Here is a 12,402-nt window from a genome sequence, read left to right on the forward strand (position 1 = left end):
TGTCCCACTCACCCCCCACTGCTGTGTGTGTGTGCACGCGCGCATGCACATGCTCTCTCTCTCTCTTTCTCTCTCTCTCTCTCTCTCAAAAACAAATAAACATTAAAAAAATAAAAAAGAGAAGGAACTCCCTTTTAGGTTGTACTCTGTCCCTTGGCAAACTTAGCTTTCAGAGGAGAACAGAGCTGCAGGCTATCTGGGTGGGATTTGCTCACTTGTAGAAGACTGGTATAAACTCTGAGGGATCTAGTATTAAGATACCTTATAGGATTGGGGCGCCTGGGTGGCACAGTCAATTGACTGGCTGACTTCGGCTCAGGTCATGATCTCGTGGTTCATGGCTTTGAGCCCCGTGTCAGGCTCTGTGCTGACAGCTCAGAGCCTGGAGCCTGCTTCAGATTCCGTGTCTCCCTCTCTCTCTCTGCCCTTCCTCCACTTGTGCTCACTCTCTCTCTCTCAAAAATAAATAAATAAACTTAAAAAAAAGTCCAGTGATTAATAGTATTATTATTAGATTGTTGAGAGTTTTGATAAATTACATGCGTATAATGTGCCCAAAAGTGCCTGATGCCCAGTCTAAAAATAGACTATAGGTAATAATTTTAAATTTTAAAAATGAATAATATTGCAATGGATGATGTTTTTTTTCATTTAAGAGACATTCTTTTATTGCATTTTCATTATGGCTTTCAGCCAGTTTGCACTCTTTTTATTTTATTTTTTTTATTAAAAAAATTTTTTTTTTTTAACGTTTATTTATTTTTGAGACAGAGAGAGAGCATGAATGGGGGGAGGGTCAGAGAGAGGGAGACACAGAATCGGAAGCAGGCTCCAGGCTCCAAGCTGTCAGCACAGAGCCCGATGCGGGGCTCGAACTCGTGAACCACGAGATCATGACCTGAGCCGAAGTCGGATGCTTAACCGACCGAGCCACCCAGGCGCCCCAGTTTGCACTCTTTTTAATGGGTGCTCTTAGGAATTAATGATATGACTTTGGTTTTGTGCCTTCAACTTGGGAATTCAAAACTCCACGTCATTTGTCTCTGAGTGCTCAGTTAATAGAAGGAAAAGCATCAGCTCTGTCTTGTGACTTTTATCAAAATAAAGTGGGTCCTCAGAGCTTCAGCTCCTTTAGATGACCCACGTGTGGTCCCTCCTGCTTTGGGGGGATGGGGCAGAGCCTCGTGGATAAGGGTTACTGGTCCCAGGGGAGATGTGACTGTCACTCTCCTAAATCTTCTCTGTCCCCCCTTTCCTGATCGTGGAGGGCTGAGACTGGAAATGTGAGGAAGTACCTGCTTATTCTGAGGTCATGGAGCCAGAGAGACCAGGCCTGCCCGTGGCAGTGGTCTTTGACCTTTCTCAGGAATTCTGACTGCACTGGCCTTGGGACTCGCCCCTCTGGACTCTTTGACTCTCGCCCCTCTGGACTCCTCAGTGAAGAGGCAAACGTGTTCCCAAGGTTTGGGTTCTAGGCATTTCCTGTGTCTTTAGGATGGGTATGACCCGAAATACCTAAGCAGAGGCTTTGTGTTGCGTGTCTGCTTATATTAACATACCCAGTAGATGCTTTATATTTTTGTCCTTTTGGTTCTTTAAACCGCCTGCGGGTGTGGGGGAGACATTTTCCCCCTACTGATGGGTAACCCTCATTCACAAATCTTGGGAATGAATGAAATGTTTGAACAAAATGAAAACATGTACTTGTTCTACATACAGATTCACAAATACCCTATACAGGCACCAAACCGACCAAGTTCCTTATTACATAGTAACTTTGGGGAAGAGCAATTTTCAGAAATGTTCTCTTCTCATTTTGGGTCATCCAGTTGGTCTGCTAATCCTGTGCATTACATTTTCTCCCGACTGCCTTTCTCTGAGTTCCTTTTTACTTTGGGAGCCCAAGGAGCTGAGGGAGTGGGCATATGAGTATTGTGTATATCCACATTTCTTAGTTTTAGTACTCTTCTAGAAGACTTTGAATCTGCTGCTAAAAGAAATACAAGAATTCAGGATGTTAGAGTATGTTTTCCTGGGATACAAAATCTTTAAGGGATTATCATGCAAATGAATATGAAAGCAGAAGGATATTCACCGACTTTGATGGTCTTTCTGGAGGCAGGTGCTCATTTCCTCTGGCCATCCTCTTAATGTCTAGGTGGAGACATTTAGGAACATCTGGTCATTGTGCCGGTGATGGCTCAGCACTTTTAGCTTTTACAGATAGTTGGGAATGACAGATTGGCAACAGAGCTGGGTCGTACTTTCTATTTGATTTTCTTTCCCGCAGCCTTCTTACTAGATCTCATTGATCCCCATGTAATGAAGGTGCGTGAGAGGATGTTGGTATCCTGGCATCTGTAATACACGGCCCATCCTTAGATTCATCACCTGCCTTGCAGATTCGATGCCTGTGCCGGCCTCTGCTTCCTGCTCCCTGTAAAATACTCTGTGCTGTTGAGAATCAACCACCTCTCACCGCACGGTGTCGCTGCTGAGCTAGGCTGCCTGGTGGAAGACTCCCTGGAATCTGTTCAGAGATTTTTTTTTTCTCTCTGCATCAGCTTCACATACTGTAGTAGTTTTCCATTATATTGGTGGCACTTTCTTCTGGATGTGTAGGAATTATTTCAGTGCCACAGTTAATAATATCCATCTTCCATTAAACATTTGCTGGATGCTAGGTCCTATTACAGGATGGAATATGAAAGAAGAAAATAAACACACTAGTTATCTGAATAGTTTTACTGCGTACCAGCTGTGTTTACACAGTTTGGTGCCTAGGCCCTTGCTCTTCATAGCAAATGGTACAGAAGATTTATGAGGCACCTATGAGCTTCCACATTACTATGATACAAATGGAAAAGAATAGCATGGTGATCCAGGTAGGGGAAAAAAAAAAAAACCACTCACCCAGAGTATATTCGACTCTTGGTGTTTGCTAGGGATGTGTTCTGAACCTTCACCGACACCCACACACCACAGCAGCATGTGATTTCCCCTCTAAAATCCAGTCATGTATGGCCTCAGAAGCGTCACGATGCATGACACCTTGAGGAAGCAGGGCTCCGCTGAGGTGCATTCTCTGGGTGAGCGGGGCTTCCCATTTAATTGAAACTCCCAGGGGCAGGATTGAAATTCAGCCCTCGGCAAGATTATGCTCTGTCAAAGCAGACAAAACACATGAACACATGTACACCACACACACACACGTCTACAGAAAAAAGACTGAAAGGAAATACAGTATGTATAGGGTGTATTTCTAGATGGTGGGCTTAATTAGGGCTGATTATACTAAACTTTTGTGTTTTTTACATTTTCTGTAATGTACCTGTATTATTTTTATTATGAACAAACCTGGTTACTAAAAATACATACAAATTACTGTTACTAGACTTCGAAGACAGCCCATAAATGGTCACCACTTGAGTGTTAATGCTCAAAACATGAGAAAAGCCATTAACCAGGGACAGGTTCAGTACCAAAATGGAAACATGATTATGCACTACCATAAGTAATCACTGGTGCCAGTACATATTGTCTATCCCTGTGCTTAAATAGCTCCTCTTTCAAACTATAGAAGACGCTTTTTGTGCATTGTCCTAAGGCTGCCATACCTAAGTCCAGGTAGATGAGGGGATGGGTTAAATAGATGATGGGGCTTAAGTGATGAGCACCGGGTGTTGTTGTATGTGAAGTGTTGAATCACTAAATTGTATACCTGAAACTAGCATCACACTGAATGTTAACTAACTGGAATTAAAAAAAATTTTTTTTTTTTAATGTTTATTTATTTTTGAGAGAGAGACAGAGCACGAACAGGGCAGGGGCAGAGAGAGAGGGAGGCACAGAATCCGAAGCAGGCTCCAGGCTCCGAGCTGTCAGCACAGAGCCTGACGCGGGGCTCGAACTCACCAACTGAGATCATGACCTGAGTCGAAGTCTGACGCTCGACCGACTGAGCCACCTAGGCGCCTCTTAACTAACTGGAATTTAAATAAGAACTTAAAAAAAAAAAAGTAAGGACTGTTGTGTAGATACGGATAACTTATTTAATATTTGACATCAATATTATTTTTTTAAAAAATGTTTGTGTTTTTGAGAGAGGGAGAGAGAATGCAAGCGGGGGAGGGGGAGAGAGCAAGGGGGAAAGAGGATCTGAAGTGGGTTGAGCACTGACAGCAGAGAGCCCGATGTGGGGCCCAAACTCATGAACCATGAGGTCGTGACCTGAGCTGAAGTCGGACACTCAACCCCTGAGCCACCCAGGCGCCCCTATATTAATTACCTTAGAAGCGCTAGCTTTGTTAGTAATGACTTGACTCCGGTGAAAGGCTAGTTCCTGCTACACTGCTGGTTTAGCTGTGGCTCCCATGTTCCTGTGTGGGCACCATGGGCATCAGCAATCCGTTCATGCCTGTGGGTGGAAGGTACTACTGGGGGGCCTGTAGAAGTGCATAATTTGAGCGCCCTTGTCCCCGCGTGGATGTTTCTTGACGGAACCCCTCGAACTGTTCCTCAAAGAGGACCACACATGTGCTGACATCTACACAGTGAGTCCTTTCAAACAGATAACCTCCTTCCTGGAGGCGTGTGTTGAGTGAGAGAGTCAGAAGCTACGCGGTTGACCCTAGATTACTGGGTGGCTGCCGCACAGACCTCCCGCCACTGGTGCTGGTGGGAAGTTAGCAGGAATACACCTTTCCGTGGGGGAATCCATATGCGTTTGTGAGCGACCCCGATTGGATAGAAAACCACAGCTCTTTCCCTTGCACGACCTGAAGTCCCATGGAAAAACTCGCCTTTTTGTTTCTGTTTCTCTGGGCTCTGTTTCCATTTTTCTCTCCACCAGGGGAGGGCGTGGGGTAGAGCCCGAGGCTCCGAGCAGCAGCTGGTTGATGGGGACGAGCCGGGATGGGACTTCCGAGCCGGGATGGGACCTCTGTGCAGAGTGGGCTGCCAGTGGATCCCTTTGGATCCCCCAGCCGGCCAGGGGAAGGGGAGGAGGGTGGACTGTGCACAGCTCGCCCGGCACGCTCCCCTGCCCTGGGACATCTCTGTTTGAGGCCTGGGGCTTTCTGAAACTGCAAAGCTGGCATTCTCTTGGGCGTTCCTCATGGAACTTGGGCGTTCCTCATGGCTGATGGCACCGAGGTGTCCTGCAGGATGTTGGGGGTCCTGGCACGTGGAGGGGTCTGTGGTTCCTTTGCCTTGGGGTCGCAATGTCACCGTAACAAGAAGTGACAACCAGAGTTGTTGTGAAAGCAGCTGGGCAGAAATCGTCCTGTTGTGTCTACGTGTGTGATTTGGGTAGTGTGTGGGTGTTGTGGGATGGGTCCTGCATGCTTTAAAACAAAAACTAGTGTCACATTTCATTTTGATTCAACCCCAAATCATTTGCTGTGGAATGCCTCCTCCCCCACCCAAAAGGCAGGTGGGAGTACTTTCCGTATCTGTCAACGTATTAATATCTTCTAACACAGTCCCTTCCACCCTGGGGAGTTGTTCCTCTTCTGATGTTGGTTGCTTTAGGGAGAAACTGAGACGAAATCATGCTACATGGTTCCTCCCTCCTCCTCTCACCAACCTCTGCACTTAGCAAACATCTGAGTGCCTACTGGGCGTGAGACGTTGCTGTGGAAGTTTCCGGCCGACAGAGACATTCCCATTTTGTGGCATGCGGCATAAGTAACTAGGTGCCTCCCCAGGCCTCACCTGGGTCTCACAGCGGCCCTGACAGGTTGGAAGGGCAGGGTGGGGGTCCTTCCCCCTTCGGAAGAGCAAGCCAGGTTGTGGAGCAGTGAAGCATCTGTTGGATTTTTCGGAGTTAATTAGAATTCTCCAATTAAAAAAAAACAAAACCAAAAACCTTTGCTTTCCGTGTTTTAGCGTAGGCAGTGCGTCCTCGCTCCTTCTGCCTTTCATCTTTGCTCTGAATCTCCAATAAGTGCGGTGAGATGGAAACTCCCCGTGTTACTTTAAAACACAGCTTAGAAAATAATTTTTAGGGGTCCAAATTAGAGAGAAACTCAGAATTCCAGGTGCGCCCTGAATAGCTTTTGACATGTGGCTGACGTGGTGTTGTGGTGACTCTTTTACAATACAGCGCCAGCTCAAGAGCAGCTGGCAGATTAAAGCAAACATTTAAAAGCTTTTATAGCTACGAATGTTTCAGGGTCCTTCGTATACCTTTCTCTCCTTTTCTTTCTTCCTTCGCCCTTCACCTAAACTGGAAATGTTTTGTTCATTTTAACTGACTTCCTGTCATCAAACATAATGCCTGTGTCAAAGGTGACATGATGTGTTTCGATGTTGAAATGCTAAAGAGATAACAGCTGGGGTGTTTTCCTTAGCTGCCTTTTATTTTGGTCTATCTTTTGGCGGGGTGGGGGCGGGACGCTTTTCGGCTACTGTAGGTACCATATTGTTATTTGAATCTTATTTCCACAAGAGTGTTTCCAAGCGACTCCTGCAGGAGTAGATACTTCTGGGCCACAGGGAAGGCAGGGACTGATAATTTGCTTGTAGGAAACACGGGCAGTCACGACTTTGGTTGTTTTCTGTTTGTGCTGGATGTTGTTTTCGTTTGGTTCTAGCTTGGTTCTTGCTGGCTGGCGTGGGGCAGGGGTAGGCGAGAGCGAGCTTCTCTCTCCGTGGTTTCCTTCTGGGGGGTAGCACTCTAGGAAGGGCGCTTTTATTTCCTCAGACTATTTATATCCACCGCTTATGCAGTCACAGATCCGTGGATGGGAAACAGGCCCTTTTGGAAGAAAAAGTCCTCCCATCCAAATGCTTTCTGTCTCCTACAGCAGCTCCCTAATAGCTGCCATGTGTGAGTGGGGACGGATTATGGCGTTGCCTCCCGGGGAAGTCGATTGAAGCTGTCTCTAGAAGTCTTGCAGCACTCTTAGGAGCAGATTTTGGTCTCCCGGGCGTAAAAAGTACATCCCAGGGAATGAGCCCATGCTGGCACCAGGCTGGAGGGCATGGCCCAAGGGTCGAGCTCAGGTGCAGAGCCGAGATCCAACCCCCGCCCCGGGTCAGTCCCGCAGTGCTGGGTGCTGAGACCTGAGCACCATCGAGAAATGTTCCGCTTAGTTTTCCGGTGTGTGAATTCCAGACAGGGAGCACATTTTGTTTCCATTCATGCTAAAAATTCGGGAACGTTGCTCGGAGAATTGTACCGTCTTGCAAAAATGTTTGATCCCGTTTCGGGGTTTCAAAACTGACAGGCAATTTGTGGCCCTGAAGGGTGTGTAATCTGGTATCCCCTACCCGAGTGGGGTATCCTGTGTTGGACCTCAGCCGGGAGTACAGGCCAAGACCTCTCTGGCTACCGCTAGAGAGTGGGCAAACCCGGCTAAGGTTAGTCTGTCTGTCTGTCTCTCTTTCTCTCCGAGGTACGGGAATGCCGTCATCCCTTTTTTAGTTTCTTCTGGTTCCGGCTCCTCGTAGCTGCCTGTGAGTGGATGCTTTTTCCCAGGCGCTGTTGGACCAAGTTTGGCCACACACAGCCTTCCAGATACTGGATGTTTCTAGAAAAACTCTGTATTATTCTTCTGCTTGTGTTGTATTTTTTTTTCTTGAAACGTCTGCAGGCTTCGGGTTAATAGTAGAATCAGTGGAAGAAATACTGGAGTATGGGCGGTTCTTTTAGTTCTTAATTGATTGTTAGAAATATTGCCCTTCGGAAAAAATTCTAGGGGTCAAACCCCATTTGATGACTTGGGGGACATGGATTTGTATGAGAACAATTAAGGGTCTTTAGAATATTTGTTTTAGGGGCACCTGGGTGGCTCAGGCGGTCAAGCGTCCGACTTCTGCTCAGGTCATGATCTCGTGGTTCGTGAGTTCAAGCCCTGGACAACTTGGAGCCTGGAGCCTGCTTCGGATTCTGTGTCTCCCTCTCTCTGCCCTTCCATTACTCGTACTCTGTCTCTCTTTCTCTAAAAAATAAACATTAAAAAACATTTAGAATATTTGTTTTAACTGATAGTTTTTAGTAGTATTTGAACCTTTAAAATTTTAATATATGAATTAGCATAAATAACGAATGAATTATTAATTAAATATATGTGTATTTTCCTCTGTTTGCTTTAACTAAAACTTGTAGAAAATGCTATACAATCGCTGAAATAGAACCTTCCTTTGTGGGGAGGTCTTTTTCCCCGAGGATGGGAGATTTTGGTGAAAATATCTACAGATTTCTGCTAAAAAGGAAACATACTTTCCCATCGGCACATGGAGATTTACAGTTTAATCTTGTGACATGAGTGTCAAGTTCTCCTGTGTGTCTCCTGTTCCTGTGTCCGGGTGTGGGGAGATCGGGGTTCTAGGTGAAGAGGACAATTGTGTGGGCACTTGGCTCTTGCACCTCCAAGATTTAAACTCAAATTCTAAATAGAATGTCTTGCAAAGGTGGACTGACACCAGCCCTCCCTGGTCAGCGGGATCACTCGATTCTGAGTGGGTGCCTCCCCGGGCTGTTTGCTGGTGTCAGAAACCACAAATCTCTCCTGAGTCCTGAGCTGTGAAAGCGTGTAGTTTAAACCTACTTGCTTCCTGCGGGCAAAGTAAAAGTTTGAAATGTAAAATTAAAGTAAAGAGTATTGTTCTAAGAAAACTTGCAAAGTTTTCCAAGTATTTGACAAGTTGGTTTCTTGTCTTTGAGCAGAAATGAATTCATACGGCAGTTTATTAATGACTAATTAGGTGATGGCACCACTAATCCCCCCTTCCTGTTTTTAATCTCAGTAAATAAGGAAATATGTCTTTTAAAAGAAAACACTCAACTGTGGTTTCGTAAATTAAAAAATGATGGTCCGTTTTTTTTTGAGGGGAATGTCCAGACCCATTCTGCCTTAGAATTGTCTAGATTATTACTCCAGATCGTTGCTTTCCACAGGCAACCTTGATCTGCATGAATATTTAAGTTTTTCCTCTGGCTTTTTTGTCTGTAAAATGTTTGAAAGGTCAAAGGTCTGTGATTTTGAGGATTCCCCTTTTGGTGTGTACTTTCCTTCTGTGATGATGGGATTGCGTGTGCTCTGTCAGGTTGGCCAAGTGAGTTTGTCACGCAAGGTGGCTTTTTAAAGGACACCCACGGTCACCAAATTGTCATTACCAAACCCTCTCTGTTCTTCGTGGGAGGATAGATGAGATGATCTTTCACATTCTTTCTAGGACTCTGGTATTTATGCTGGTCCCAGCAAAGCAATCAGATGCACAAAAAAAAAAAAAAAAAAAAAAAAAAAGAAAGAAAAGAGAAAAGAAACGAAAAAGTTACTACTATTTTCATCCTTGTCCTGGCATAATTGAAGCAAAGTGAAAGAATGTTTTGCTCTCTGCTTTATTTTCTTTCGGTTCTTTCTCCAATGGATTTCCCTGTTAATTTATCAATGCAATATATAGGAGCCTCAAATTTGCAATCAGCTTATGTTTTCAGAATATGTGTGCTAAATTGGCTGTTGTAAAAACATGGCTATTTATGTCATTTGGGTTTCTGTACCAGCTCACATATGTTCTCATGCTCCATAATGCAGTTAAATACCATCTTGTGGTGCTGTTTCTGCCAGACCCTGGCCTGGTTGGCTCATGAACGCACTGGGAACGCACAGAACATCTCTCTCTGCTTCTCCAGGGTTTGACTTGGAATTCAACAGCTCTGTTTCAGACGTTGCCCCAAACAGTCCTGCTGGACGCCTAGTAATTCTATAGTACATATATATCCTTAACAGGGAGTCAGTGAATTTGTGTTGGTAGGTTAATACTTTCCTCATATTTAACAAAAAATTTTTTTTTGAAACTGTTCTTTTTCTTTTTTGTAGTAACTGTTGAATTGTATACACACATAAAAGGAAATGTTTTGCGGGCACCTGGGTGGCTCAGTTGGTTAAGCGTCTGACTTCAGCTCAGGTCATGATCTCATGGTTCGTGGGTTCCAGCCCCGCGTCGGGCTCTCTGCTGGCAGCTCGGAGCCTGGAGCCTGCTTGGGATTCTGTGTCTCCCTCTCTCTCTGCCCCTCCCTTGCTCCTTCTCTGTCTCTCTCTGTCTCTGAAAAATAAATGTTAAAAAAATTAAAAAAAAGGAAACGTTTTGTAGAAAATTTGAAGTGTACAAAAGTAAATGGAAAATGTAATGAACTCTCAATTAGTCTGCTTCATAGGTTTTTATTCTGGCCAGTCTTATTTTGTCTAATCCTACCCACTCCTCCATATTATTTCGAGGCAAATCCCAGATATTCTGTCAGCTCTCTCATTTTAGTATGTGTTTTTAAAAGATAAGAGCTCTGTTTAAAATCATAACCAGAATACCACTGACACACCTGAAATAAATCAGTTCTTTTGTATAGTCTCATAGCCAGTGTTCCATTTTCTAATTAGATAAATATAAAGACTGGCTATATTATCTGTGCATAGTGTATAAGCGTGTTGGTTCCTTTATAAAACAAATGTAAGAAGAAAGCAACTAGATATAAGCCAGTATAACTTCTGGGCAAGTAATTTGGAAAGTAGATTTCCGTGTCTCTCGAAATGCTGTATTTTAGCTCTTGCTACTAGGGTGTTCTGAAAATAGCAGCAAATACTCATTTGTAATAGCATGCAAGACAGCCATGCGTTGAAACACGGGAATTTTGTCTGACGCTCGTCCGTTCAGAGTGAGGTACGAGTCTCTCTCCCTCTCTTTTCTGCATGAGGAGTCCTGGCTTCTTCAGCGGGGACGGTATTGATTTTTGCTCCGTATGCTTTCGGTTCGGGTTGATGTTTAGCCTTTGACCCAGCCACTTTCTTACAATAAACAGTTTGTTGATGAGAGCAGCTGCCCACCAGATTGTTTCCAGATTGTTCTCTCCTGGCTGAGGACAGAGTGCACCTTACGAAGGAGTCGGCTCTGAGCTTGTGGCTTTCCCTTCTTACAGCTCTCCGCCTTTGAAGCCAACTGTCAACCTCTGAACATTCTAGTTGTATCCAGTAAAACGGAGAATCCGCGACACTGGAAATCAGGCCTCCCTTACATAAAATTTTGACTATTTTATTTCATTCTCTGAAGGAATGATAGCATTTTCTAGAAGTTATCTGCCCTATGGACCAGTTCCTTATATTACAGTAAGAATTCCCAGCATTTGGTATGTGGAAATTAGTGGTAGCGGGTGAATCTGCGTAGAGAAGTGGACAGAACACACTTGATTTTGGGTAGGAATCTCTGCTCCTTGAATATTTAACTGTTTTCCATACAATTAAGAAACGAGGTAACCTTCAAAACGAAGGTAAATATTACCTGCCTTGTGTTATGATCTTACCCCTTTAAAATAAATTCTCCTTTTTTTCTAAATTCTGTCTTTTTTTCAAAAGACAGTACTACATTTTTTTTTTTTTTTTTTAATGCAAGCAACAGGTAACCTAATGACTTGTCAATTTATGTGACTCAGAGGTGCACCTTGGTTTGAATTTTTGCTGCTTTCCCTAATCACCCCGCAGCTGTTACCTGGAGTGGACTGTCTGCTCGCAGCGACCTTCATTAAGACAAGGTTGGAACTTTCAAGCCTCAGAGCCAACACTTTTCGCTAAACTGGCCACCAGGGCCTGCTGTCAGAATGGCGAGACTGAGCTCACCTCCCTAGAGGCGAGTTTACTTTTTCTACAACCAGTAAATTTTGTTAAGCTACCAATCCTGGTTTCAAAACTCAGGTCTCACTACGTAGCCTCCAGTCACCAAGCATGCTTACAGCTGTATCCCTTCCAGCCAGGTATTACGTACGGCCTGGACCCAATTCAAGACCTAAGATTAAGACTTGTGTGTTTTTCATTCAGTGCCAATAAGCTGTTATTAATACACTGATTCCACATATACTGAAAAGCTTCACGAACGTACTGGGGTTTGTGTTCAGGGGGAGTACGTCCTGCGTTTGGACCGTTCAAGATCCAGGCCTCTGGAGGAACGGCCCATGGCGATGGCAATCTGGATTTTCAGGAAGGTGTTCTTGCCCCAAGTGGCCATAGCCTCCCTGCCCCAATGCGGGGGTCATGCTGATTCAACTAAAACGTGAAACGCTAGAAGATGTTCTTGGTGGTTGTTATTTTTTTTTATTTTTTTATTTTTTATTTGAGAGAGAGAAAGAGCAAGAGAGAGAGAGAGAGTACACCAATGGGGGAGAAGGGCAGAGAGAGAGAGAGATTGATTCTCAAGCAGACTGCGCTCAGCGCAAAGCTCGACTCAGGGCTCGATCCCACAACCTTGGGATTGTGACCTGAGCCAAAATCCAGAATTGGGACACTGAACTGACTGTACCATCCAGGCTTCCCTGATTTCTTTTGATTTTTAACTTTTTTGTTAGAAAGGCTGTGTCCATGATGATTCTAGGATTAATAGCAGAACAGAAATACATAGTGAATGTTGGAGCTG

The 12,402-nt window shown here is 44.5% G+C and overlaps 1 protein-coding gene across 7 annotated transcripts in view; it reads left to right on the top strand.

Moving 5' to 3' along the window:
• Positions 1 to 12,402, top strand: part of HLCS (holocarboxylase synthetase) — a 238,033-nt gene that overhangs the window by 46,830 nt on the left and 178,801 nt on the right. The window lies entirely within an intron of this gene.

Source organism: Panthera leo, chromosome C2, assembly GCF_018350215.1.
Source record: "Panthera leo isolate Ple1 chromosome C2, P.leo_Ple1_pat1.1, whole genome shotgun sequence".
Classification (NCBI taxonomy): domain Eukaryota; kingdom Metazoa; phylum Chordata; class Mammalia; order Carnivora; family Felidae; genus Panthera; species Panthera leo.